Consider the following 26,720-nt stretch of genomic DNA (forward strand, 5'->3'; position numbering starts at 1 on the left):
TCAATCATATTATGTTTCTATGTGTATTGTACCTATATGTATGTATGAAAGAAAAGATAGTGAATAGAGAATTGTTAGAGGTAAATAAACTTGTGGATTGGAACTTGTGATAAAAATAAAAGATTGATGGATTCATGTAATCTTTATCTAATTACATGGAGTTATTTTAGCAAATTGTATTACAATTCTGATGATTTTTAATTGCAAAAGAGATAAAATTGTATCAAGGATGTAAACATAATGATAGGATAATCTATGAAGAAGTCTCTTAAGGCTATTTAATATAGTTCTAGTCATGATTTGGTATGAAAAAGTTGGTATGAGGTAGTCTCTTAAAGTTATTTAATATAGTTCTAGTCATTATTTCATACCACGGTATGTTTTATTCAATTATGGTCACTAGAGAACATGTATGTTTATGAAGCTATAGGAATTTATGTTCTTTTTTAATATGAAATACCTTCTATTTGTAAACCTGGCTACAAGGGTGAAATACCTTCTATTTGTAAACCTGGCTACAAGGGTGTATAATAGAAAGCATAACTCGATTGAAATCTATCAACTATAACATGAAGATTAAAGGGACTTGTCTTCCCTAGTTTGACCAGTCAATATGATTAACTATAACATGAAGATTAAAGGGACTTGTCTCCCCTAGTTTGACCAGTTAGTATGGTTGAACAAGCAAATGAGTTTAATAACTCCTTGATGACTATTAAACTAGAAATAAATTCTTTATATATATTTTGGTCACTCCCTATAAATTATTGAAGGGAGACCACTTTAAATTGTTATCAAGAAGCTAATTGCTCTCGACCATAGCAGAAAGGAACAGATATATTCAAATTGGAATGATACAAGTTCGACCCTAAGCATATATCGATATTAATCTAAAATATTTCACCTAGAATAAAATGGTGAAAAATCTATGTAATAATTCCTTAAGTTCGATATTAATATAGTCCAAGTCGAATTCCACTAGACGAGAGTTACATGGAAAAGATATAACAAAGGTATGAGTATCGCCTCATGACTAAACAAAACATATGTACATAATGCGGTCAAATAACTAGCAATTGCTCCAAAAAGTGCAAAGAGACACCGATAAAATTATAAGATTGTTAAATTAAAAACATTGTACTTGTAGCAAGGCATAAAAATTCAATATTTTTTATTCACTGTTATCTTCCACTTTTCATTGTAGTAGATAATATATCACTTTACTAAAAATGATAATGCAAAATAACACATAAATTTCAAAATTTTCATCTATCACCTTGATGATCTTCTAGACATCTAGCACAATATTAACATAATTTTTCGTGCTTTGACTATAATTATTGAGTAAACAAGTATTGCCACATCACCTAAATTTAATTTACATGTAAGTTTGTTCTTGCAAGTTTGTCCCTACAACCGATTTTGTAGCCGATTAAATTCCATGAAATGTTTTGTCACTGATATTGGTTTTGTAGTTCATGATGAGGATCCCCTTTCTAGTAGTGTTAATTAGTTTAATCATTAATCATGTGATCAGTGGTATGTAGTAGCCCAGTGAATTGTAGCATGTTGTTTTTTGGAGTAACTTGTGTCATGCTATTATAAATTACTTTATAGACTCATTATGGAAGAAAATGATTTCACTAATATTTCAATACAGGTTATTATCATAGACTTTTTTCATATAAAGCCAAGCACAATGATACCAAAAGTTCATGAAAGGTGCTTGATATATCATCCCTACCAAATTATTACACTTAGAGAAGTGAGGTGCAATCCTCCTAATTATTACACTCGGAAAAAAAAATGAGGTGCAATCCTCCTAATTATTACACTTGGAAAAAAAAAATTAAGGTGCAATCCTCCTAATTATTACACTTAGAAAAGTGAGGTGCAATCCTCTTGGAGGGGTGGGAATTGCAAGGTGCATTTTACATCCAAGAGAGGTTGAGATGGGGGTGATGAATTAAGTCATGTATGTGTGTATCCAAACTGTGAATTGAATGCATTGAATATTGTCATAGTCCCATCACCCATCTAAACTGGGGTATGATATGTGGCATGAGGTTGTGAAACTCAACGATGCCCATCTTGAGTTCACACAAATAGTTGGTGAACTGGGATATGGTATGTGGCATGCGGGGTATGATATGTGGCATGAGGTCGTTGTATGATATGTGGCATGAGGTTGTGAAACTCGACAATGCCTATCTTGAGTTCACACAAATAGTTGGTGAACTGGGTATGATTTGTGGCATGAGGTTGTAAAACTCAACGATGCCTATCTTGAGTTCACACAAATAGTTGGTGAACTAGGTATGATTTGTGGCATGAGGTTGTAAAACTCAACGATGAGTATCTTGAGTTCACACAAATAGTTGGTGAACTAGGGTATGATTTGTGGCATGAGGTTGTAGAACTCAACGATGCCTATCTTGAGTTCACACAAATAGTTGGTGTATCAAATATTGGAACTCGCAAGGATGAGACGCATATCAGTGCTAATTCTAGTTCTATAATTCTAAGCAAAAATGAGCAATATTAGTGTCTGTGCTTTCCCGAACCAGAACTAGGGTAAAATGAGTATGAGTAGTTTTTTATATTTATATTTATTTTGAATTTGATGAGGATTAAAATGAGTATGAGTAGTTTTTTATATTTATATTTATTTTGATTTGGTAGCAACCAAAGACAATCCTGGCAAAGTTGGGGCAGGGGAAGTAATCAGAGACCATGAAGGCGGATTGAGGAAATTTCACTCACAAAATAGGCAATAGAACACAAAACTAAGCAGAAAGGATAGGCCTTACCAATGCAATTATGCTTACTTTCCTGTTAAAGACCAGTTAGATCGCTTTTGGCAGCTACAAATTTGCAGAGAAAACATGTGTTACGATAGTGACCCGGCATCTGATTCTCTAAAATACAGAAGTTGATTTTCCTGGGATCTTGGAATACTTCAATGTCTCCTTCAGTCTTGAGGTGGTTTTGAAAATGGCATATATAGAATTCGAGAAATCCTCCATAGGTGGTCATTAAGAGAATAATTGGAATAATTGATTTTGGGTGTTGACAATGTTTTGGCAGCTACAAGTTTGCAAAGAAAACAAGTGTCACGATAGTGACCCTGCATCTGATTCCCTAAAATGCATAAGTTTGAAAATTTAGTTAGCATACATACAAAAGAGTGAAACTTCCAACCTGAGAAAACAATGTACAATTGAAAATTTTCACAACTTTAAGATACCATGACTAAATAACAGTAACCCAAATGACATATTTTATAGTGCAAGGTTCCAACCTGAGAAAACAACGTACAATTGAAAATTTTCACAACTTTAAGATACCATGACTAAATAACAGTAAACCAGATGACATATTTTATAGAGCAAGGTAGACGGTGCTATTGATAGGGTGGAGAGGGAGGGTTGTGATATGTTTATATTTTAATGGAAATATGTATTTGTTTGTGTAATAATGACATGCCAAAATACAGACTTGTCAAATTATAAACTGCCAAAAGGCTGGTAGAAGAAAGACCTTAAAGACCTTAACCAAGATAGATTGACAAGATATCACACCCTCACATATGGAATTTCTTTCTCCTCTGAATTATTTTTCCAGTTTCTAAAATCAGCTAGAACTCCAACGTGTAACTTGGCTCTTAGGTGTCATTATATCCATAAAAAATCAGCTAGAGCTCCAACCCGTAACTTGGCTCTTAGGATGTCATTCCATCCATATGTGAACTCATATTAGATCCCTATGTATAATCCCATTGGCATGTAGACAGTCCATTTCTTGTGCAATGTCAACTGCAAAAATTGTTGCAACATGGAGATCAATTCAATGTAAACTCATCATGTACTTCCAAAGTGACATGCTTGGAAGCAGTTCGGTAACTAATGCCTTCGCTGGATCTTCGCATGTTCCAATGAACTGCAGTCACAGATACATGTTCGATTACAGCTGATTTCTTGAATCACACCTGAATTGAAAAGCATCTATAAGTCGTGCAAAAGCAAATCCAAAACAAACTACCATGACAACATAATTAACCTGTGTGTCAAGTGAACGGAAAGATTAGGGAAGGAAATAAATTAAAAGCTGCACAAATGAAGCTATCCTATTATTTTCTGAATGCAGAAGCTCACATCAATGTTGGAAAGCAATATTATAAAATTTCATTTTGAATTCAATCTGTTGAGATTTAGGTCTCAAACCTTCTTGTCATCCCATTATAGTTCTCAGCGTTGGAGTTGCACTACTCATTTGATAAATGGCTCTGCAAAGAATTTGCTAGCAAATTCCAAAATTTTCATGTTGCCAACCTGGCCTTATTATACCGGTGCAGTTGACGGAGAGCTGAAATGCCTACTGGTGTTACATTCTCAATGTATCCTAACAAACCCAAATGGCATGTCATAAAGTGTTTATTTTGAGGCAACAATGGTATATTCTATGCTTTAGAGCAATTTTACTTCAATTTATTTATTAACCCAATATCAATATCCAGATTAGCAATCACATCAACATGATAGTAAAATGCAAATAGAGCATAAACATAAACAATAGAAGACAAGCCAAGACAAGAAGACACAAGATGTGACACCAGCGAATGACACTCCAATGTGGGGAAACCCTTGATCAATTCTTCTTATAGTCTTCAATAGTTCAGCAAAGAGAGAGATAGTACAATTTACAAATCTGATCATTTATAATAGCAGCAAAAGAGCCCTAACCAAAAAAGTCAATGCTGGTCAACAGGGCAGATTTGACCCTCAACAATTTGATCAACTTTAGTCAACTTTGGCCTCCAAACAGCAAGATGAATCAGCCCTCAAAACAGTCCAAAATTAGCCCAGTCAAAATCTGGTCAAATAGTCAACATGCAGTCAGCCCTAGCTGCAATCAACGCTGATCAAAGTCAACGTTTAGCCTCAATTTCTGTTGCCAAAAATGTGGCCTGCTGAGGCAGTTCCTCCACCAAAAATCACAGTCAAATATAGTCAACACAGCCCAAAAACAGTTTCTGAAATTCGGTCAAACTTGGTCAATGCCCAGAACAGAAAAATTTGTTTTCCTTTCCTTCGCACCTGTGGAGAGAGACACTGCCAGAAATTCGTACCCAATCAATGAGGGGAGAGAGAGATGTGTGAAGATGAGTGTGTCCAAATGAGGCTAAGGCATCATGTATTTATAGCAAACGTTGAGGATGAATAGACGTGACTGTTGGGCTTCTGAGCCTACATAAGTTTGTTGGCAGACTCTGACAATTTGTCCATAATCAAAATAAATTCATAACTTCATTTGTACATATCAGAATCGGATGATACCTTTTCAGCTTCTTGCTTTCACAGAAAATCCCCCTCAATGCAATGTGTCTCTCTGCATCTTCGAGGGTCTCCCTAAGCCATGAGGGTCTCCTCTTGGAGGAGGAAGGCTCATGAGGAGGAGGATCAATATGATCCATAGGTTCATCAACATCAGGCATCGTTTCGTCGTATTTTTCACCCTAATTTCTGGTGTCAACTTCTTTGTCCTTCCTTAGGATAAGAAGGTTGTTGATCTTCCTGAGGGCCATATCTTCGTTGAAGGTGACATCATGACTTATCTCAACTTTCTTTTGACCAGCCACATAAATTCTAATTCACTTAGAATTTTCACTATAGCCCACAAAGATTCATTTTTTCCCAAATACACCCAAATTTCTTATTTTCTCTTTTGGCGCATGAAAATATACGGAGCTTCCAAAAATTCTAAAATGAGAGACATCGGGTTTCTTACCAGTGAACATTTCTCCAGGAGTCTTGGAGTCCAATGCTTGATGAGAGCATCGATTTTGAACATACAAGGCAGTATTTCCAGCTTCAGCCCATAGAAACTTCGGAAGTCCTTGATCATGACGCATAGCACAAACAGCTTCTACAATAGAGCGACTCTTCCTTTCAACCACACCATTCTGCTCGGGAGTGTATGGCGTTGTAGTCTCCCTTTTAATTCGAACTTCTCTGCAATAATCTCGGAATTCATTGGATTCGTACTTGGTCCCATTATCAGTCCTCAATATTTTGATTTTCTTCTCGAATTGGTTTTCGATCAAGGCTTTGAAGTGTCGGAACTAGGTGAACACTTCATCCTTCTTCTTTAAGAAGTAGATCCAGGTCTTACGAGAATAATCATCCGTAAAGGTGACATAATATAAGTATCCTCCCAAAGAGTTTATAGGCATCATACCAGATATGTCAGAGTGGATCAATTGCAATATATTTGTGGTCTTGCTATTACTTGAGGGGAATGGTCCCCTTGTAAGTTTTCCTTCGACACATCCCACACATAAACCTTCATGCTCTACTTTGAACTCAAGCATACCTATCACCATCTGTCTTACATCGAGAAGGACCTTATAATGAAAATGGGCAAACCTCCACTGCCATAGTTCAGATTGTAGAGATGTGTCGCAAGACATGGCTCCCAATGGACTTCCTCCAACTTGATACAAAGTGTCAACCCTGAACCGAGGAGTAAAAGCATCTTTAAAATTTCTTTTCCAAACATGTACCTTTCCATCGATAAAAGCCACCTTGAATCCTTTATCTTCCATCTCATTGAAATGGACATCGGTTTCTTCTTAAGATCAGGTACATATAGTACTTCTTGCAAATGAATAGTGTTATATTGATTCAATTGAAGGGTAACATTCCCTACTCCCTTCACGGGATAGGTGGCATCGTCTCCAAGGATGATCTCCAAGTATGTCTCCTTTTCTATCAGATTAGAGAGGACTTCCTTATATCCGGTGAAGTGCCTTGAGGCACCACTATCAATCAACCAATTTCCCAAAGTGTCCGGGGGAGAGGCAGCGGAGAGGGTTGATATAAGATAGTACTATTTTTTCTTATTGTTAACAACATTTGATTCTTCATACCTGGAGTTCCTTGAATTCTTGGAGGGTCGATCATTTCCTTGATGTCCTCATTCCTTTTTCCCTTGCCATTGAACCTACCATTCTTTTGATCGTTGTTGTTGAAGTTGCCCCTAGAATGATTGTGACCATCAACATGTGATGTGTCCCTTTTATTTGGACACTCCCTTGCATAGTGGCCAAACTTATTGCAAACAAAGCATCTTCCCTTCCTTCCATTTTTGAATCCCGGTTTTCCTTGACTTTGCTTCTTTGAACTTGCATTATTCTTCCTCTTGGCATGAGCGGAGAATGCAGTGAGGTTGCTTCTATTAGAAGGCATTTCTTGCTCCACCATTCTTGTTTCTTCTTGAACGCATCTCAACATCAATTCTTCAAACCCTGGAATTCGATCATTGTTGAGTATAATGGTTCTAAATACATACCACTCATGTGGAATTCCTCCAAGAGTGGTGAGAGTAAGTTCCTTGTCAAGAATGACTTCTCCAATCGAGAGTAGATCATTCTTGATCTCAGTAATCCTCAAGAAATAGGATTGAATGTCCTTGTCCTTGCCCTTCTTAATATCCTTCAACTTATTCTTGAGAAATAGAATTTGATTAGCATTACTAACCTTGAACATGCCGACCAACCTGTGGTAGATCTCCTTGGAGGTCTTCAATTCGGAGATATAGGCCACCAGATGCTTGTCAATGGAATCCCTGATAATATTCTTCGCTTTGACTTCAGCCCTATTGTACTTGGTCATCATGGCAGCCGGTGCATTTGAAGGAAGCTCAGGGATTTTACCCTGCACATAATCCATCACTTCTTTTTCTTCCAAGGTCAAATCAAGAGGCTTCTTCCATCCATGATAGTCAGATTTATCATGGAGCTTGTCTTCAGTCGGGAAGTAGGATGAGGAAACTATTGAATCTTTTGTCCTTGTCCAGCTGTGTTTGGTGATTTCTCTCACTCTTGCTTGGGCTTTGTCTTCCCCTCAACTCTAATTCCATGTTAATTTTAGGCAACAATGGTAAGTTCTATGATTTAGAGCAATTTTACTTCAATTTCTTTATTAGCCCAATATCAATATCCAGATTAGCAATCACATCAACATGACAGTACAATGCAGATAGAACATAAACATAAACATAAACAGTAGAAGACAAGCCAAGACAAGAGGACACAAGATGTGGCACCAACCAAAGACAAAACCCAATGTGAGGAAACCCTTGATCAATTCTTCTTATAGTCTTCAATAGTTCAGCAAAGAGAGAGATAGTACAATTTACAAATCTAATAATGTATAACAACAGCAAAAGAGCCTTAACCAAAAAAATCAACGCTGGTCAACAGGGCAGATTTTACCCTCAACAATTTAGTCAACTTCGGCCTCCAAACAACAAGATGAATCAGCCCTCAAAACAATCCAAATCAGCCCAGTCAAAATCTGGTCAAACAGTCAACCTGCAATTAGCCCTAGCTAAAGTCAACAATGGTCAAAGTCAATGTTTAGCCTCGATTTTTGTGCCCAAAAATGCAACCTACTAGGACAAAGTTCCTCCACCAAAAATTGCAATCAAAGATGCTCAATGCAACCCAAAAACAATTTCTGAAATTCAATCAAACTTGGTCAACGCCCAAAGCATAAAATTTGCCTTCCTTTCCTTCGCACGTGTGGAGAGAGAAACTGCCAAAAATCCATACCCAATCAATGAGGAGAGAGAGAGATGTGTGAAGATGAGCGTGTCTAAATGAGGCTAAGGCATCATGTTAATTATGGTATGTTCTATGCTTAAGAGCAATTTACTTCGATTCTTTGTATTAGCCCAATGTCAATTTCCAGTGTAGCAATCACATTAACATGAAAGTAAAATGTCGATAGAACATAAATGAAAACAACAGAAGACAAGCCAAGACAGAAGACACAAGATGTGGCGCTAGCCAAGGACAAACCCCAATGCGGGAAACCCTTTGATCAAGTCTTCTATATTCTTCAATAATTCAGCACAGAGAGAGAGAGTACAATATCACAAATCTGTGATTTACAACAACAATGATGAAACCCTTAAACAACAATAGTAAAGGTGATCAATCAGCGCCCAAAATGTCCTCAAGACAACCTAGGAGAACTCGGTCTCCAACAGCAGTAATGGCAGCCCAAAACAATTAATGTAAGATGGTCAAAACAGCAGTGAATGTTACATCATACTGCAACCAGCCCTAACCAGTCAACATTGTCATAAATGTGCCCTCCAACAAGTCAACGCAGGTTGTCCCAAGCCTAGGAGAGGCTACCCACCCAAAGCCGCAGTCAATGGAGGCAATACACTGGTCAACGCAGGCCTAAATCACCCCAAACAAGACTGTTGCACCTTCCTGCGTCCTTGCTGCTCTAACAGCATCCTCTCACAATGATGCCCTAGCTGCATCCTCTTTCCTTTGTATACCCAAGAGACAAGGAGAGAGAAGAGGTGTGAGGATGAGATGAGTGATCTAATGCCTCAAAGTATCCTCTATTTATATCCCACGTTGAGATTTAACTGGGGGTGTGCAACACAACTTTACTCGTTGGCTGACCTTGACAAATTGTCAAGAAATACAAATAAATTCATATCTCCATGAATACATGTCAGAATCAGATGATCGTTAGATTAATCCTACACCTCTCGACGAGAAGAATCCAAGAAAAATATCAGCTGTCATAAATAAGATGACCCACATAGAGTTTGGCCCTAGTTTCCAATTTTAACACTCCCTCTCAACTAGGGAGAACTCCATCTGACCGTTGGTACTATCTCTACCATCAAATGCACTGCTCGGCTTTGCTCTGCTCTGCGCTGGTGAACTATGAAGAAGAAGAAATGATCGAGAATGTATCAAACCATCCTCTACTGACCTAAAGTCAGACCAAGATAAAAGAGTGTCCAATAGCACTCTTAATGACTCAAAGTCAGTTCCAAAAGAGAGTGAGTTATATCACTCTTACTGACCCGAAGTCAGTTCCAATTGATCCTAGATCAATGTCATCCTAGCATAGGGAATACGATAGATACACAATGCATCCATCGGTACTACAATGCTCCCTATCCTCATTTCCCTACTCATTGGCTAGATGAGAGATACTTCCCATGAGTCCCAGACTACATGGGTAGGATGTCTCGACAGAAGAAGGATGAACCACTCATCCTGCCTACATGTCACCTCGGAATATCACAGGGGAAGGTTGAATCATTCACCCTGTACATAGCGCACCACTAGGGGAGGGTGAGTCACCCTATGGTCGCTCGTCGCTCCAAGAAGTACCCCAAGCCCCCCAGAACTCCCAGAGCTCACTGTATACATCACACAGGACCCTCATAAGAGGGTATCTCCACGACTCCTAATTGTTCTCGGAAAGGTCAAATTCGTCAAGAATTTGACCTTTCCTAGGGGCTTTCTCATAATGTCAGCAACTTGCTCATTAGTCCCAATATGATGGAGCCTTATTGCTCCTCGTTGTACCATATCTCGGATAAAGTGGTACCTGATATCGATGTGCTTGGAGCGATCATGAAATACGGGATTCTTTGATAAATGAATCCCACTCTGGTTGTCGCAAAGGATCACAGTAATATCTAGCATATGTCCAAACAGCTCACTGAAGAGCTTCCTCAACCAGACAGCGTCACAGGAGGCCATACTCGTAGTAATGTACTCTGCCTTAGCGGTGCTCAAAGCCACCGACTTATGCTTCCTGCTCATCCAAGATATCGAAACAGAACCCAAAGAGAAACAGCACCCGGAAGTGCTCTTTCGATCCACCACACTGCCTGCCCAATCAGCATCGGAATATCCATGTAGCCTCACATCTCCGACAGTGTATCTCAACCCATGAGTGATTGTGCCCCGAAGATATATTAGAAGATTCTTGGAACCAATCCAATGTGAGTGATGCGACTCAACCATATATTGGCTCAACGTGTTGACTGCAACACATATATCCGGACGAGAGTTCACCAAGAACATCAATGCTCCTATGAGTTGATGATACTCGGAAGCATTACCCAATACACGTCCGACAACACTACCGCATAACTTCTTGACGTTAAGCTCCATCAAGATAGTCATGGACTTGCAGTCCACCATACAAAATCTCTCCAATATCTTCACCATGTTTTTTCATTGAGATAGGAAAATTTCTCCTGGCTTTTGCCAGACTTCTAGCCCTAGGAAATAGTGCATCAGTCCTAGGTCCTTCATCGCAAATTTGGAAGCCAACTTCCTCTTACATTTGTGAATGAGAGGGTCTGCACCTGTCAGAAAGAGGTCGTCAACATACAGCACCAATATGAGAGGCTTATCATCCTCAACCTTAAAGTAAAGGTTTGGATCGGCTTCACTCGTCGTGAATCCCAGCTCTATCAAGTAGCTATCAATCCTCTCATACCAAGCTCGGGGTGCTTGCTTCAGCCCATAGAAAGCTTTCTTTAACCTACATACGTGAGATTCCGGATTACGAATCTCAAACCCCTCGAGTTGTTCCACATAGACTTCTTCATTAATCGAACCATGCAAGAACGCAGTCTTGACATCCATCTTATGTAGGTTCCATCCTTGCGAAGCAGCGAAGGCTATGATCGAGCGGATAGTGGTGTACCGGGCAATCAGGTGCAAATATCTCATCATAATCTACACCTTCCTTTTGAGATAAGCCTCAAGCAACAAAGCGAGCCTTATACTTTTCAGCACTCCCATCAGCTCCATGCTTTATTTTGTAAAGCCACTTCGAGGTGACAATTGTTTTGTCCTGGGGTCTAGGAACCACATCCCAGACATCATTCTTCATGATTGACTCGTATTCCTCATTCATAGCATCCCTTCCATATTTGATGCTTCACGGCTTCTTCGAACAATGAAGGCTCATTTTGAATGATGGTGCTCATAATGGTCAAGTATCCCTGATACTTGGTTGGCTTTTTACTCTCACAAAAAGTCCCTCTAGATGCAATATGTCCTTCAGCATCATCAAGTGTCCCCCTAAGCCATAAGGGCCTCTTCTTAGAAGAGGAAGGCTCTTGTGGAGAGGGATCAATAGGATCCATAGGTTCTTCCACATCAAGCATCGTCTCATCTTCCTTCTCATCCAGCTTCCTAGTGTCAGCTTCTTTATCTTTCCTTAGAATAGGAAGATTGTCAACCTTGCTAAGAGCCATATCTTTGTCAAAGGTGACATCATGGCTTATTTCGACTTCCCTTTGACCAACCACATAGATTCTATAGCCCATAGAATTTTCGCTATAGCCCACGAAGATTCCCTTCTTTCCAGATGCACCCCATTTGTTTGTTTTCTCTTTCGGCACATGAAAATATACGGGACTTCCAAAAATTCTAAAATGAGAGACATCAGGTTTCTTACTAGTGAACATCTCTTCGGGGGTCTTGGAATCCAATGCTTGATGAGGGCATCGGTTTTGAACATATACAGCGATATTTGCAGCTTCAGCCCATAGAAAATTTGGAAGTCTTTGATCATGGAGCATGGAACAAACAGCTTCCATAATCGTATGATTCTTCCTTTCCGCCACACCATTCGACTCAGGAGTGTATGGTGTTGTGGTCTCCCTCTTAATGCCAACTTCTTTGCAAAAGTCATGAAACTCACTGGATTCATACTTGGTCCCATTATCAATGCTTAAGATCTCGATCCTCTTCTCGATTTGATTCTTGATCAAGGCTTTGAAGTGACGGAACCAGGAGAACACTTCATCCTTCTTTTTCAAGAAGTATATCCAAGTCTTGCGAGAATAATCATTTGTAAAAGTGAGATAATATAGATATCTTCCCAAAGATTCACAAGCATCATACCAGATATGTCAAAGTGAACCAACTACAAAATGTCAGAGGTCTTGCTATGGCTAGAGGGGAATGGTCCCCTTTTGAGCTTTCCTTTGACACATTTCTTGCTCTACTTAAACTCGAGCATCCCTGTCACCATCTGTCTCACACGGGGTAGAGCCTAATAATGAAGGTGGGCAAACCTCCGGTGCCATAGTTCAGAGTGTAGAGTTGTGTCGCAAGACATGACTCCCAGACTTCCTCCAACTTGATATAAAGAGTCAACTCGAAACCCAAGAGTGAAAGCATCCTTAAAATTATTTTTCCACACACGTACCTTGTCATTGATGAAGGCCACCTTGTAGCCTTTGTCTTCCATTGCCGAAATGGACACCAAATTCTTTTTGAGATCAAGTACATATAGGACTTCTTGCAAATGAATTGTGTTTAATTAAAGAGTAACATTCCCTACACCCTTTATGGGATAAGTGGAATTGTCTCCAAGAATAATCTCCAAGTTTGTCTCCTTCTCTATCAAATTAGAGAGAGCTTCCTTGTGACCAGTGAAGTGCCTTGAGGCACCACTATCAATAAGCCAATTTCCCAACGAGTCCGGAGGAGAAGTAGTGGAGAGGGTCGATATCAGATAATACTCATCTTTCTTATTGTTAACAACATTTGATTCATACCTGGAATTCCTTGGTTTCTTGGAGGGTTCACCACTTCCTTGATTTCTAGCATTCTTCTTTCCTTTGTCATTGAACCTACCATTCCTTTGATTGTGGTTGGAGTTACCCCAGGAGTGATTTTGATCATCGTCATGAGATGTGTCCTTCCCATTTGGACAGTCCCTTTCATAGTGGCCAAATTTATTGCAAGCAAAGCATCTTCCCTTCCTTCACCCTTTGATCTGGTCTTTCCTTTGAAGTGACCTTTAGACCCAAAATTATTTCTCCTTTTGGCTTGAGAGGAGAAAGAAATGGGATTGCCTTTGCTTGAAGGCATTTCTTGCTCCACCATCCTTGTCTCTTCTTGAATGAATCTTGCCATCAATTCCTCAAATCCAAAATTCGATCGTTATTGAGAAGAGTGGTTCTAAATACATACCATCCGGATGGGAGCCCTCCAAGAGTAGTGATAGTTAGTTCCCTGTTAACAGTGACTTCTCCAATCGATAGGAGATCATTCTTGATCTCAGTGATCCTTAAGAAGTAGGATTTAATATCCTCGTCCTTGCCCTTTTTAATATCCTTTAGCTTATTTTTTAGGAACAAAACTTGATTTGCATTACTAACTTTAAACAAGCTTACCAGTCTATCATAGATCTCCTTGGAGGTGTTCAACTCGGAAACATAGGCCACCAGACACTTGTCAATAGAGTCCCGGATGATCTTCTTTGCTTTGCCTTCACCCTTAGCTTTGAAACCATGTTAATTATGGTATATTCTATGCTTAAAAGCACTTTACTTCAATTCTTCTTATTAACCCAATGTCAATTTCCAGTATAGCAATTACATTAACATGAAAGTAAAATGTTGATAAAACATAAATGAAAACAATAGAAAACAAGCCAAGACAAGAGACACAAGATGTGGCGCTAGCCAGGGACAAACCCCAATGAGGGGAAAGCCTTTAATCAATTCTTCTATATTCTTCAATAATTCAATAGAGAGAGAGAAATAGTACAATATCACAAATCTGTGATTTACAATAGCAGTAATGAAACCCTTGAACAACAATAGCAAAGGTGATCAATCAGCTCCCAAAATGTCCTCAAGACAACCTAGGAGAACTCGGTCTCCAACAGCAGTAATGGCAGCCCAAAACAGTTAATGTAAGATGGTCAAAACAGCAGTGAATGTTACATCATACTGCAACGAGCCCTAACCAGTCAACGTTGTCATAAATGTGCCCTCCAACAAGTCAACGCAGGTTGTCCCAAGCCTAGGAGAGGCTACCCACCCAAAGCCGCAGTTAATGGAGGCAATATGCTGGTCAACGTAGGCCTAAATCACCCCAAACAAGACTATTGCACCTTCCTGCATCCTTGCTGCCCTAACTGCGTCCTCTCACAATGATGCCCTAGCTGTGTCCTCTTTCCTTTGTATACCCAAGAGACAAGGAGAGAGAAGAGATGTGAGGATTAGATAAGTGATCTAATGCCTCAAGGTCTCCTCTATTTATATCCCACGTTGAGGTTTAGCTAGGGGTGTGCAACACCACTTTACTTGTTGGCCGACCTTGACAAATTGTCAAGAAATACAAATAAATTCATATCTCCATGAATACATGTCGGAATCGGATAATCATTAGATCAATCCTTCACCGCTCAACGAGAGGAATCCAAGAAAAATATCAGCTGCCATAAATAAGATGACCCACATGGAGTTTGGCCCTGGTTGCGAATTTTAACACATCATGTATTTATAGCAAATGTTGAGGATGAATAAACGTCACTGTTGTGCTTCTGAGCCTACATAAGTTTGTTGGTTGACCTTGACAATTTGTCCATAGTCAAAATAAATTCATAACTTCATTTGTACATGTCAGAATCAGATGATCTCTATATCAATCCTACACCTCTCGGAGAGAGGAATCCAAGAAAAATATCAGTTGTCATAAATAAAATGGCCCATGTGGAGTTTGGCCCTAGTTGCCAATTTTAACATAAAGGGACAAGGCCAGTTCAAGTTCCAGGGATATTGGTGGAATAGATATCAATCACACCTAGCATGTCTGTTAAAGAAGCCCGTGTTATGTGAGGCAGCCCATTCAAGCATGTTTCTGAAGCACTTCCTAGGAAACAAATTCCGTGTTGTGACCAAATATTTTTTTTTGAAAGTCTATTTCATTTACATGGAGAGAACTGTCCAGTGTTTATGGCCCTACTTTTGTAGCATGCCCTAGCCCATGAAGGGAAAATTGCAACTTGTCTTGGTTTTTTAGGGAAACCAGTACATAGAGAGTGAGGATATGCAAATACCCAACAATATTGGGACCCCGTTGGTTGTCTCCAAATGCCACTGCGACTACTTTTAACAATCTTATGGGATTCAAAAGAACTACTAATCATTAGAAAACATATTATATATACAATTGAACCTTTCCCTTTCCCTTTACGAAAAGGCAATAGACTATATCAAGAAAATAAGAACTATCATTGAAAAAAAGGTACCTTAACAAGGTTCTTATGGTGTACTTTATAGCTTTTTCTTCAAGACTCTCACCCCTTCGAAGTATTTTGACAGTGCCACTCTTACCCTGGTACCTATCGGGGACTAACAATGTAGGTCAGCAAAAGCCTACTCTTTACCCTAAGCTTAAAAAGTAACATACAAAAATATGTAGCTGATTTAACAAAACTTAATTATTATAGTATTAAGCTTTTAACAACCAAATGTCATCTATGAAGGGCAAAGTTTTAAATAAAGTGTTCCGCGAGGGGTAAATCCAAACTCAAAACCTAGAAAAAAATTGTTTGACGGGTCAGTGTACAGGGAAATTCCAACACTTCCTAGAGTATCGTGAAGACCTCCATAATGTCTTCTAAAATAATAGAATTTCCCTATTTCTGTCAAAACAACAGACTGGAGAAACCAGCCTACAGCCTCTTGGACAGAAACCCAACTAAGCAAAGAAAAACCCTTGATTAACCAACGACAAGCGCCTCCTTGGTTAAGGATGCATTTCTGGGCCTTAGTCCTAAATCATTAATACCTGTATACCGGTTGGTTCTTCAAGTAAGGGATCCCCCCCTCTCTCAGATTAGTTTTTGTTTTCAATTTCTTGTGATCAGGGCATTCTTAGAGCTGGTGCAAAAATGTCTGACTGCTTGAGTTAGTGATGATGTGATTGCAATGAGGGACAAATGGAAAAATCGGACAAACAAAAGTAAAGAGGTATTGGCCAGGTAAGGCCCCAGAATGGGCGGATGATGCTGATGAAGAGATTCATATCAAAACAGCTAGGTCTAGGTTAAGTCTACAGCTAGGTCTCCTGCTTTGGAGAAGGCATTCCCTTCCAAAGAAGATGGTGATGGTGACGGGGATGGGTATGAGATGGACATGGTGGCCGCCAAGGATGATGATGCAAGGCTTCGCAGGTTGGCAGAGAGTAGAAAGGACAGAGAAGAAGTGATTGCCCAGCATGGGCTCATTAGGTAAGCAGAAATTGTGTCTACTCAGGAAGACGAGAGAAGGGTTCAAGAGGGCATAGAATTAGAAGAAGACGACGAGGATGCATGGGAGGAGGGGAGGAGGAGAATTAAGGAGAAGTTATTGCAGCGGCAATGTGAGGAGGAATTGCTCCCTCAGCCGCCTGGGAGGAGAGGAGGAGGACAACTAAGGAGAAGTTATTACACCCTCAGCCACCTGGGAGGAGAATTAAGGAGAAGTTATTGCAGCGGCAACGTGAGTAGGAATTGCTCCCTCAGCGGCCTGAAGAGGAAGAGGGAGGAAGAGGATGAAAAAGAGGAAGAGTAAGAGGGAGGAAGAGGATGAAAAAGAGGAAGAGTAAGAGGAAGGAAGAGGATGAAGAAGAGGAAGAGGAAGAAGAGGAGGAGTCTGAATATGAGACAGACTCCGAGGAAGAGCATGGTGGTGCCATTGTGATGATAAAACCTGTGTTTGTGCCAAAAGCAGAGCAGGACACTATTGCAGAATGTGAAAGATTGGAAGCAGAAGAGAAGGCGCTTGAAGAAGCGATGAAGAAGAGACTTGAGGAAAGAGAGGTCAAGATGAAGCACATTCTTGTGGAGGAAATAAGAAAGGATGAAGAGATCAGAAGAATTTAGAGGCCGAGGGCAGTGGTGGGGAAATTGATACAGATGATGAGATTAATGAAGCGGAGGAGTATGAGGCTTGGAAGGCCAGAGAAATTGCAAGAATAAAGAGGAACAGGGACAGCAGAGAAGCTATGTTAGAGGAGATTGAAAATGTCAGGAACATGACTGAAGAAGAATGCAGGGAGTGGGAGAGAAAGAATCCAAAACCACTACCACAGCCAATACAAAAATGGAAATTCATGCAGAAACATTTTCACAAGGGAGCCTTCTTCCGGACACTAGCTGATGATCATGCTTCAACCGCTGGAGGAGATGACAACTTTAAACGGGACTTCTCCTACAGGCGAGGATAAAATGGATAAAACTATATTGCCAAAAGTTATGCAGGTCAAACATTTTGGTCACAGATACTACTAATTGGAACAATCCGCAAGTGTTGACCATCTACCTTTTAGAATTAACAATTCTGATTATTTTTAAATTTGGTTTTATGCACATGTCCCTTTTCAGCAGTTTTACAATAATGAATTGCAGCATAAGCATTTTCGATTTGCTTATTTTCCGTCTTCTAAGATTATGTTATCCATCTAGTTTCACACAAACTATTGTTGTTTCAGCTCAGAGTTTATTGTTTTGTTCCTATGCAGATGGGCATACAATCATCCACTACAAGCCAAATACAATAGCAAGAAACTGAATTATGGGTAATTATAGGACGCAAGAAACTGAAAGATTGGGAATTATAGTAAAATCTTTTGCTTTTGCTGTTGATGATTAGGATCTAAGAGCCGCTTAGATTGTATTCTTGTAAAAGAAGAGGAGTGTGTCTGATATGTCTACCAGGTTAGAATTTCAAAATTTGTTTTGAAGAGGATGGCACAGTCATCTTCTGGCTTCAAAATAATTTCAGTGTTTCCATATGTGATATCTACTCCCAAGTCTTGAGAATAAATCTACTCCCAAGTCTTCAGAATGAATCTACTGCCAAAATAATTTCAGTGTTTCCATATGTGATATCTACTCCCAAGTCTGGAGAATAAATCTACTGCCACGTCTGGAGAATAAATATTCCAACCTTGTATAATTGTTTCATTTGTATAAGTTGTAGTATTTACAGCCAGTCTTTTCAACAGACCCTTCATCAAATCAGTATTTTTGTGAAATGCTTTTAATTCCCTTAAGCCTTTTTCTTTGTAGAATTCATTTACCTTATGTGTGCTATATTGGAGTTATATATTCCATTTGTGTAGTTTCTGATGCACAAAAATGCAAAACCGGTAATTATTTGCTTGCAGCACACTTTATAGCAAAATGGAAGGGATGAATAGGGCAATAACTAAACCTTAAAGGAAGCAAGAAACTGAAAGATTGGAAATTATGGTAAAATCTTTTGCTGTTGTTGATTAGAATCTAATAGCCGCTTAGATTGTATTCTTGTAAAAGAAGAGGAGTGTGTCTAATATGCCTACCAGGTTAGCATTTCAAAATTTGTTTTGAAAAGGATGGCACAGTCATCTTCTGGCTTCAAAGTAATTTCAGTGTTTCCATATGATATCTACTCCCAAGTCTAGAGATAAATCTGCTGCCAAGCCTGGAGAATAAATATTCCAACCCTGTATAATTGTTTCATTTGTATAAGTTGTAGTATTTAGTATATAACCACTCAGCACGGCATGACATAGCGAGTTCAGCTTGGTCTATACTCATGCATGCTATGCTTTTAATTCTGGATGTTTTTATTAACCTCTTTGTAATTTCTGGGCGTCACGGCAGTGGCGGAGGAAATTCAGTCTGAATTTTGTTGTTCCTAGGATTCGATGTTATTTGGTTTTTAGTTCACTGCTTCAGTATTTGCACCGGTCATCCTGTCAACCACGGCCCTGCCTCCACTATCTTCCCTTTTGAGCTTTGTTTGATGTTTTTAGCAGGATGAACAAGAGACAGTTGAAGGGTAGGCACATTTTACTTTGGTTCGAGAAGCTGAGGTAGTATTTTTGGTTACTGTGGTTAAACATACACGGAATAACTAGATCTCAGGTGTAGATTCAATATTCCAACCCTGTATAATTGTTTCATTTGTATAAGTTGTAGTATTTAGTATATAACCACTCAGCACGGCATGACATGGCGAGTTCAGCTTGGTCTATACTCATGCATGCTATGCTTTTAATTCTGGATGTTTTTATTAACCTCTTTGTAATTTCTGGGCGTCGCGGCAGTGGCGGAGGAAATTCAGTCTGAATTTCGTTGTTCCTAGGATTCGATGTTATTTGGTTTTTAGTTCACTGCTTCAGTATTTGCACCGGTCATCCTGTCAACCACGGCCCCGCCTCCACTATCTTCCCTTTTGAGCTTTGTTTGATGTTTTTAGCAGGATGAACAAGAGACAGTTGAAGGGTAGGCACATTTTACTTTGGTTTGAGAAGCTGAGGTAGTATTTTTGGTTACTGTGGTTAAACATACACGGAATAACTAGATCTCAGGTGTAGATTCATTGTTCCAGGTGTCGTGCAGTGATGTGGGTCCTCCCCCTTCGCTCAAGCCAAAAACGAATGTGCATTCGTTCTGCAAGACTCTCACTGCCTCTGACACAAGCACTCCTGTTGGCTTCTCCATTCTCAAGAGGCATGCATGATGTTGTTCTTGCTTGAGCCCTTGCTCTCTGGTATGCTGTTCTTGCTTGAGCCCTTGCTCTCTGGTTTGTTGTTCTTGCTTGAGCCTTGCTCTATAGTGTTTAACGATATATTCTGGAAAATAATGTGTACTTGTGTTTTTCAACGAGGGTTTTTAGAAAATAATGTTTATTTTACTTTAGATTTCTTCTTATGTGCAGTAAATGTCACAACAACCCCAAGTGTCACATAAATTTTCACTCTCTAAACCACCCTCCCCAATTCTTTCGAAAATGTCACTTTAAATTGAGAGGGACTCCGATTCATCTATTTTTGTTAGGCTTTTACTGATTTGAAGTGTATTGTGGTGATTTTTTGAAGGTCTGTTTGAGTTTAAAATATGCTGTTTTGAATGGGTTTTCACTTTAGTCGAGATGATACTGGTGTAAAGGTGTAAACTTAACCATGGTAATTCTTATGAGGTCTTTTCTACTTTAAATTTTGCTATCTGTCACTTTGGTAATTTTTATGAGGTATGTTCCTAGGTAATAAAGTTAGATTTGTAGAAAATTTCACCGGAGAAATGTTGCACTTTATCGGGGAAATCTTGTTCTTTCTAGAAAAAAATGTTGTTCGTTATCGATTGGTTTGTGGTGTAGCTATTGATTAGTGGAAATTTAATCAGCTCAGGTTCGGTTCTTGGAGTATTTCCGTATGTGCTTTACCTGAAAATCCCCACGTGACATGTTTCATGTCCCAAAAGTTTCGATCTCACTCGGGCCAAAATTTTGGTGGTTTATAAAAACAAACTTGATTGTTCTTTTAAACTTTTCCATCTTTCATCTTGGAATAAGCAGACTTGCTGCATCTTAAAAGTAAGAGTGGTTATAGAGAATTCATGGTTAATGTTACTCTTTAGAATTACCACCTCCGGTTTTAGTTATTGAAGAAAAGAGACTTGATTGTCCTTTAAAAGTATCCCATGTTTATCTTAGAAAAACTAGCTCTGTTGCATGTTCCAAATAATAGTGGTGAATCGAAAATTTAGCACGGCCAAATACAATATATAGGTACAACAGTCTAGCAATGCATTAGTATATATGACTAATAACAATAGGAGTACCTATTATTAAATGAGGAAACTAAGCTATATCAAAGTTTTATTGATGATGATGTTGTTTATCCAAAATAAAGGAGTTATTTATGTCATATTGTGGTATTTATATTCAATAATAATACATGGATATTTCGTTTTATAGAAAACCTTACGGCCAAAGACAATATATAGGTACAATAATCACACTTTTGGTTCATCATGATGGTAACATCTGGTGAAAAAATGTAGGGTACATTGTAGAGAATCTGAGGTGTAACAAACCCTCTCCACTATTAAAATTGTAGATCAAGTAACCAAATTAGGGTTATAACTATGCACATAAATTTGATTACTCTGCCCCTTAATCCATATTAAAACCACCCTCCCACATCAATGACAACAGGTATATTCTCTACTGGATTGTACAGCTGTAAGTTCAAAACATACAAATTTAAACAAGATATCAAACGGCCAGTACTAATCTACCCAGGAGAGCAATTGGCACTAAAGTGTGCTGCAAGCAAATAATTACCTGTTTTGCATTTTTGTGCATCAGAAACTACACAAATGGCACACATAAGGTAAATGAATTCTACAAAAAAAAGGCTTAATGGAATTAAAAGCATTTTACAAAAATACTGATTTGATGAAGGGACTACTGAAAAGACTCGCCGTAAATACTACAACTTATACAAATGAAACAATTATACAGGGTTGGAATATATCTTCTCCAGCCGTAAATAGTAATAGACTGCACCTTCGCAGAGAATCCTACCAAAATGCAGGTAAAACAAAAGAATGACGGAAAGGAAAAGGAAGGATTTCGACAGGAGGTTGAGAATAAACTATATCTCTCTCTCTGGCCCATAAGCGTATTGTCAAATCCCAGAACCCTCAAGGGATTCACTAATATAACAAAGTAGTCGAATTGAGATATGTACATCTATATTATTCTAATTGTAGAACAATGAATACAACAATACTACGATGATAACAATCCTTATCAAGATTGAATTAGACCAAGAAATAGTTTACATAAAATCTATGTCCCAATATTAACTACATGGCATATGATCTCATGAGACTCTGTTGAGACTCAAATTAACTAAGAAAAACAAACATCACAGTGTAAAGTTCAACAAAGGAATTTAAAATACATTTATACAGTAGCATGATTATTAAAATGATACTTAATAACTAAATCGAAATTTTATAACAAGTTCCAAATTGAGAAGTTTGTATACATTCTTCCGAAGCAACATCAAAAACGAACCCTGATAGGTTCGCGTGGAAATAAAGAATTCAAGTTATGAGAAATCGTAGAGGAGGGATTTCGTAATGTGAATGCCAGAAACCTTGCGGACAACATAGCCATCGAATATGGTTAAATGAAATAAGAATCCAACCTGTAGGATAAATGTTGGAATCAAAGTGTTGAAAACCCAAGATTAAAATCCATTGAAATTTCAACTAAGGCTTTGTAAACACCATTAGGGTAACCTAAAGGAAAAATGGCGTAGGTTAATTAGTACTGAGTTAAAAAGGAAGATAAAAAATGACAAATATATTGGTAGGGAGTCATAGAAAAACACTCATTACCTGTAGGAAGGCCGCATGACAATCTCTACGTGTGGCTTTCCTGCAAAGGAGTAAAAGGGTAAGGATTAACCTTATCAATAAAACTAGAAGTAGTAGTACACAAAATACAAGATACCCAGATCATAAGATGAGATATGAGAGCTCTGGTTACAATTACAGGTTGAGAATATACTAAAATTCCCAAAGCCACCTATAAACACAAACAAATGCCATGTTACAAGATAAAAAAAGATTACACTGGCAGGGGAAAAGAGTCGAGTCAAGTAGACTAGAAGTAAAAACCCCAAATTTGCTGCCAAGGGTTTAAACCAAAATCTCGAATTTAACTCTACAGAACCCATGAATCATATCTTATGTCCAAAATCCCGTAAAACGATAGACTATGGCAACCATAGAAGAATACTATAATCGCTTTTATGAAAAGCTTGTAAACTGAGAACTTCAAACTGTAAAGGTGTCAAATGGCCCAATTGTATACCGAAGTGAAAGAGAGCTCAAAATATTGATAATGTTACCTATTCACTGGACGAGAGCAATGTGATTATTCGATGTATTAGGTGACGTGGTCTGTGGAGGTTTTGCCGCTCCATTGAACTATGCAGATTATTGTGTTATTATTACAGATAATGGATTCGATGCATTATTTGCACTTAATCGTATTACTGACTCTATAAGGGAAAAAGCTCGTACACATCCACTCCGATTAGCAAGCTTGGTGGGAAATCGTACATCTAGAAGAGATCTTATAAATAAATATGTAGAAGCAAAAACCCCAATTCTCCTTCGCCGTCCTGAGAACGAACGAGTCGGAGTTTAAAGGAAGCAAACAAAACTACCGTGGAAATACCCTAGAAACTTTGGTACCGGTATACACGCACCTGTAAATTTAAGGGCTGAACATGCCAACGACTCAGGGTGTCGATCCAACCAGGATGCCAAACACATGGGTAGAATAAGCCTCACCTGCGGCCATAAACCAAACAATTAGTAATTAAAAGGAACGAAATTGCCAACAAGAAAACCATATAAACTTTGAAAGGCATTGTCAATGTATATTCACTTAAAAAAAAAGTGAAAGTAAGTTATGAAATGAAAAATGAAATGAAATTTTAACGTCAATCATCACATCACATATAGTTTATGGGATTATTAGGTTTTTTGTTTTTTTAATTTAATTTTTTTTATTATTTAAATTAATGATGAGTTGATTCAACTTTCTAATAGTTTTTTTACTGAAAAGATAATGCCAAGGAACTGCTGTTGTAACTGTTTCTGATGTCTATAAAAGTATCACATTCCAAAATGAAATGTTTTTTCCGATTTTACTGCTCCAGAAGTGCAAGAATTACATACTCGTTCTTCCCAAGCTTCTTTAGATCTTTTCCACCGGCTTGTTTCGCACCGTAGTTGATGCAAGTTAGTTCTTAATTTAGCAATAAGAATCTTTGCTCTCCATGAAATGCTAGCTCCAATGTACTCTTTTTGTTGGAGATCACTAGTGGGGTTGAATTCTTAACATAGTACTTCTTCTTTCTACCCAATTCTTAACATAGTACTTCTTCTTTCTACCCAACTATTTTCCCCTTACGCTTACAAAACTTCTCCATAACAAAACTTTTTAAATTCTTGCTATTTGTGGGACATGCATTGAGGTAAATATTCCAGTTTTGCATCCATTTGTTGTTTTTTCTCATCCATGCTTTCTTTCTTTCACTCATTCCTTCGTTGAAGATAACGTAAGGCCAACTACCTTCTCCCATTTGCTCAATTCTTTGTAGATACCTTATGAGACGCACCATAGCAATTGCTTCGATGGAAGTTGCTCTTGTTTCACTCAACATTATCTCATAAGAAACCGAACTTTTTATTTTAAACTTGCTCATGATTAAGCATTTTTGGATTTTCTCAACGTGCTTCCTTTTTGAGACAAGGATGTTGCTAGCCCACAATTCACACCCATATAATATCACTCGACAAACTAAGAGCGCAAAAAGCACTTTAATTGTTTTCCAATTCCATAACTTTGCTTCTCTACATCTGTTTTGAAGAGCATATAATGCTTTCCACCCTCCTAAAATTCTCTTCTTTCTGCAGTGCTCCCAATTAAGCTTGTTGTTGAAATCAATCCTGAGGTACTTGTATTCATTTACTTCTTCAAGAATGTTGCCTTCAAAGAAGAACGTATGTTGGCTCTACTTCTTTTTATTTGAGAAAATGATTATTTTGGTCTTGTTGGTATTGACTTGCATCCCCACTGTTTTATAAAAATGCTCAAGAGCATATAGGTGCATCTGCAATCCCTGGGTTGATTTAGCAATCAATACAAGGTCATCAGCATATAAAAGAAGCTTTATCACAAACTCCCCCAACCGAACACCATCCCCACCTTGCAGATTTAGCCACTCTTCCAATTTATCAATATATAAACCAAAAAGAGTAGGGGATAAAGGGCAACCTTGCTTGACTCCGATGTCACTTCTAAAACTTCCTAAAATGTCTATTGAGGTTCTAATTTTGGCTTTCAGCTCTTCATAAGGCCTATGAACAACAACTTTATAATGCAAAGGAATTTCAAGTTCTTCCATTCTACTCCAAAAATCATCTATAAGGACCGTGTCAAATGCCTTTTTGAAGTCAACAAAGCAACAAAATACTTCTTATTTTCCCTCCCAAACCTTTTCAATGATGTGTCTCAACGTGATACCATGATCTATTATAGAATGTTTCGGCCTAAAACCTGCTTGCCCTCTTGCCCTCTTTTCTTTGACTTCCTCCCACTTACTAATTCTATTTTTTATCGTGTCGCTGAAGAGCTTTGCAAACAAAGGATTGATCATAATGGTTCTATAGTTGGAAGGATTATTAATGTCTCCACTTTTAAAAAGGTGCATTGCTAGACTAGTTGTCCAATCTCTTGGGAATCCTTACCGAATGATGTTGTTGAATATTTCCATGATGTGCAGTGCAAAATGTCCATTCCTCACTTTAGATATTCTGCTTGAAGTTCAACCAAGTCCTTTGCCTTTCCGATTTTCAACTTCTTAATTCCTATTTTCAACTTCTTAATTCTTGTCTTTACTTCCTGTAATGTGAAAAGCTGTATAGTTGTGTTGATCTTGGGAGGAGGCTCCTCCTCTGATTCTTTCTCATAAAGTTGTCTTGCATAGGCAAACCATTGATTGGCTATAATATTATTTTCAATTTGCTTCTTCCTTTGTTGAAGTTCTTGCCAAAAAAACTTTGGGTTATTCTTGCATAGGTATATTAACTCTTCTCACCTTGTTTACATGAACTCGTCTTTTTTGCTTTTTAAAATCTGCTTATATGGCTTTACATTCAGCTTCTCCTCACCTGCCTCTTATAATGTGGGTGTGCATAACCTCTTCTCCGCATAAATTCCAATGGTAAAATGATGATTTATAGGCTAGAAACACAGTAAGCACGTGGAAAAACCAAAACTTATTGAGAGTGATGCATGGTCGAAATGACAAATGAAAAGTGTTTGAATTAGGAAGGATCGGTTTTGGGCAAAAAACCCTAACCCAATATCCACCATTGGATTAAATCCTCTCATCACAATTGTTCAAACACATACCACCATCGTACTCCATGTTAATGCCATGTGAAGGGTACAATGTGGACTATGGATTGAGTGACTAGTGTGACCCAGGACTGAAAGACATGGATTTCAGAGATTTGTGGCTTGAATCTTTTGAATTCATGACCGGAGAATCCACAGTTTTAACATTTTTGTACCAACGTTTCAAATCCCAAATGGGATCCATCATCAGGATATGAGAATGATGATGAACAGAAGAGCAACAAAGAATTGATAAATAGTGATGAGGATAAAACTTTTAGAATGACAAACTGTCGGCTGAAATAATTTTTATAATTTTAATTAAT

At 38.3% G+C, this 26,720-nt stretch overlaps 1 long non-coding RNA gene and 2 pseudogenes across 5 annotated transcripts; 2 read left to right on the top strand and 1 right to left on the bottom strand.

Annotated features, from left to right (window-relative positions):
• Window positions 1-3,406: 3,406 nt before the first annotated feature.
• On the bottom strand, window positions 3,407-23,873 carry LOC149158314 (uncharacterized). 5 transcript variants are annotated; one of them, XR_016261679.1, is made up of 6 exons: window positions 23,693-23,873; window positions 23,330-23,605; window positions 22,815-22,854; window positions 22,622-22,715; window positions 4,224-4,401; window positions 3,407-3,988 (listed from the first exon to the last, which is right to left on the bottom strand). It is a non-coding gene; the product is annotated as an uncharacterized LOC149158314 (long non-coding RNA). The 5 variants fall into 5 exon arrangements; XR_016261680.1 differs by having other exon boundaries at window positions 3,407-3,939; window positions 23,693-23,872; XR_016261681.1 differs by lacking the exon at window positions 23,330-23,605 and having other exon boundaries at window positions 23,693-23,866.
• Window positions 15,457-17,205, top strand: LOC149158315 (uncharacterized; annotated as a pseudogene).
• Window positions 16,022-18,142, top strand: LOC149158316 (uncharacterized; annotated as a pseudogene).
• Window positions 23,874-26,720: the final 2,847 nt, after the last annotated feature.

The sequence above is a fragment of the Pinus tabuliformis genome, chromosome 5_2 (assembly GCF_031772625.1).
Source record: "Pinus tabuliformis cultivar Carrire ecotype Pingquan chromosome 5_2, CPIR1, whole genome shotgun sequence".
NCBI lineage: Eukaryota > Viridiplantae > Streptophyta > Pinopsida > Pinales > Pinaceae > Pinus > Pinus tabuliformis.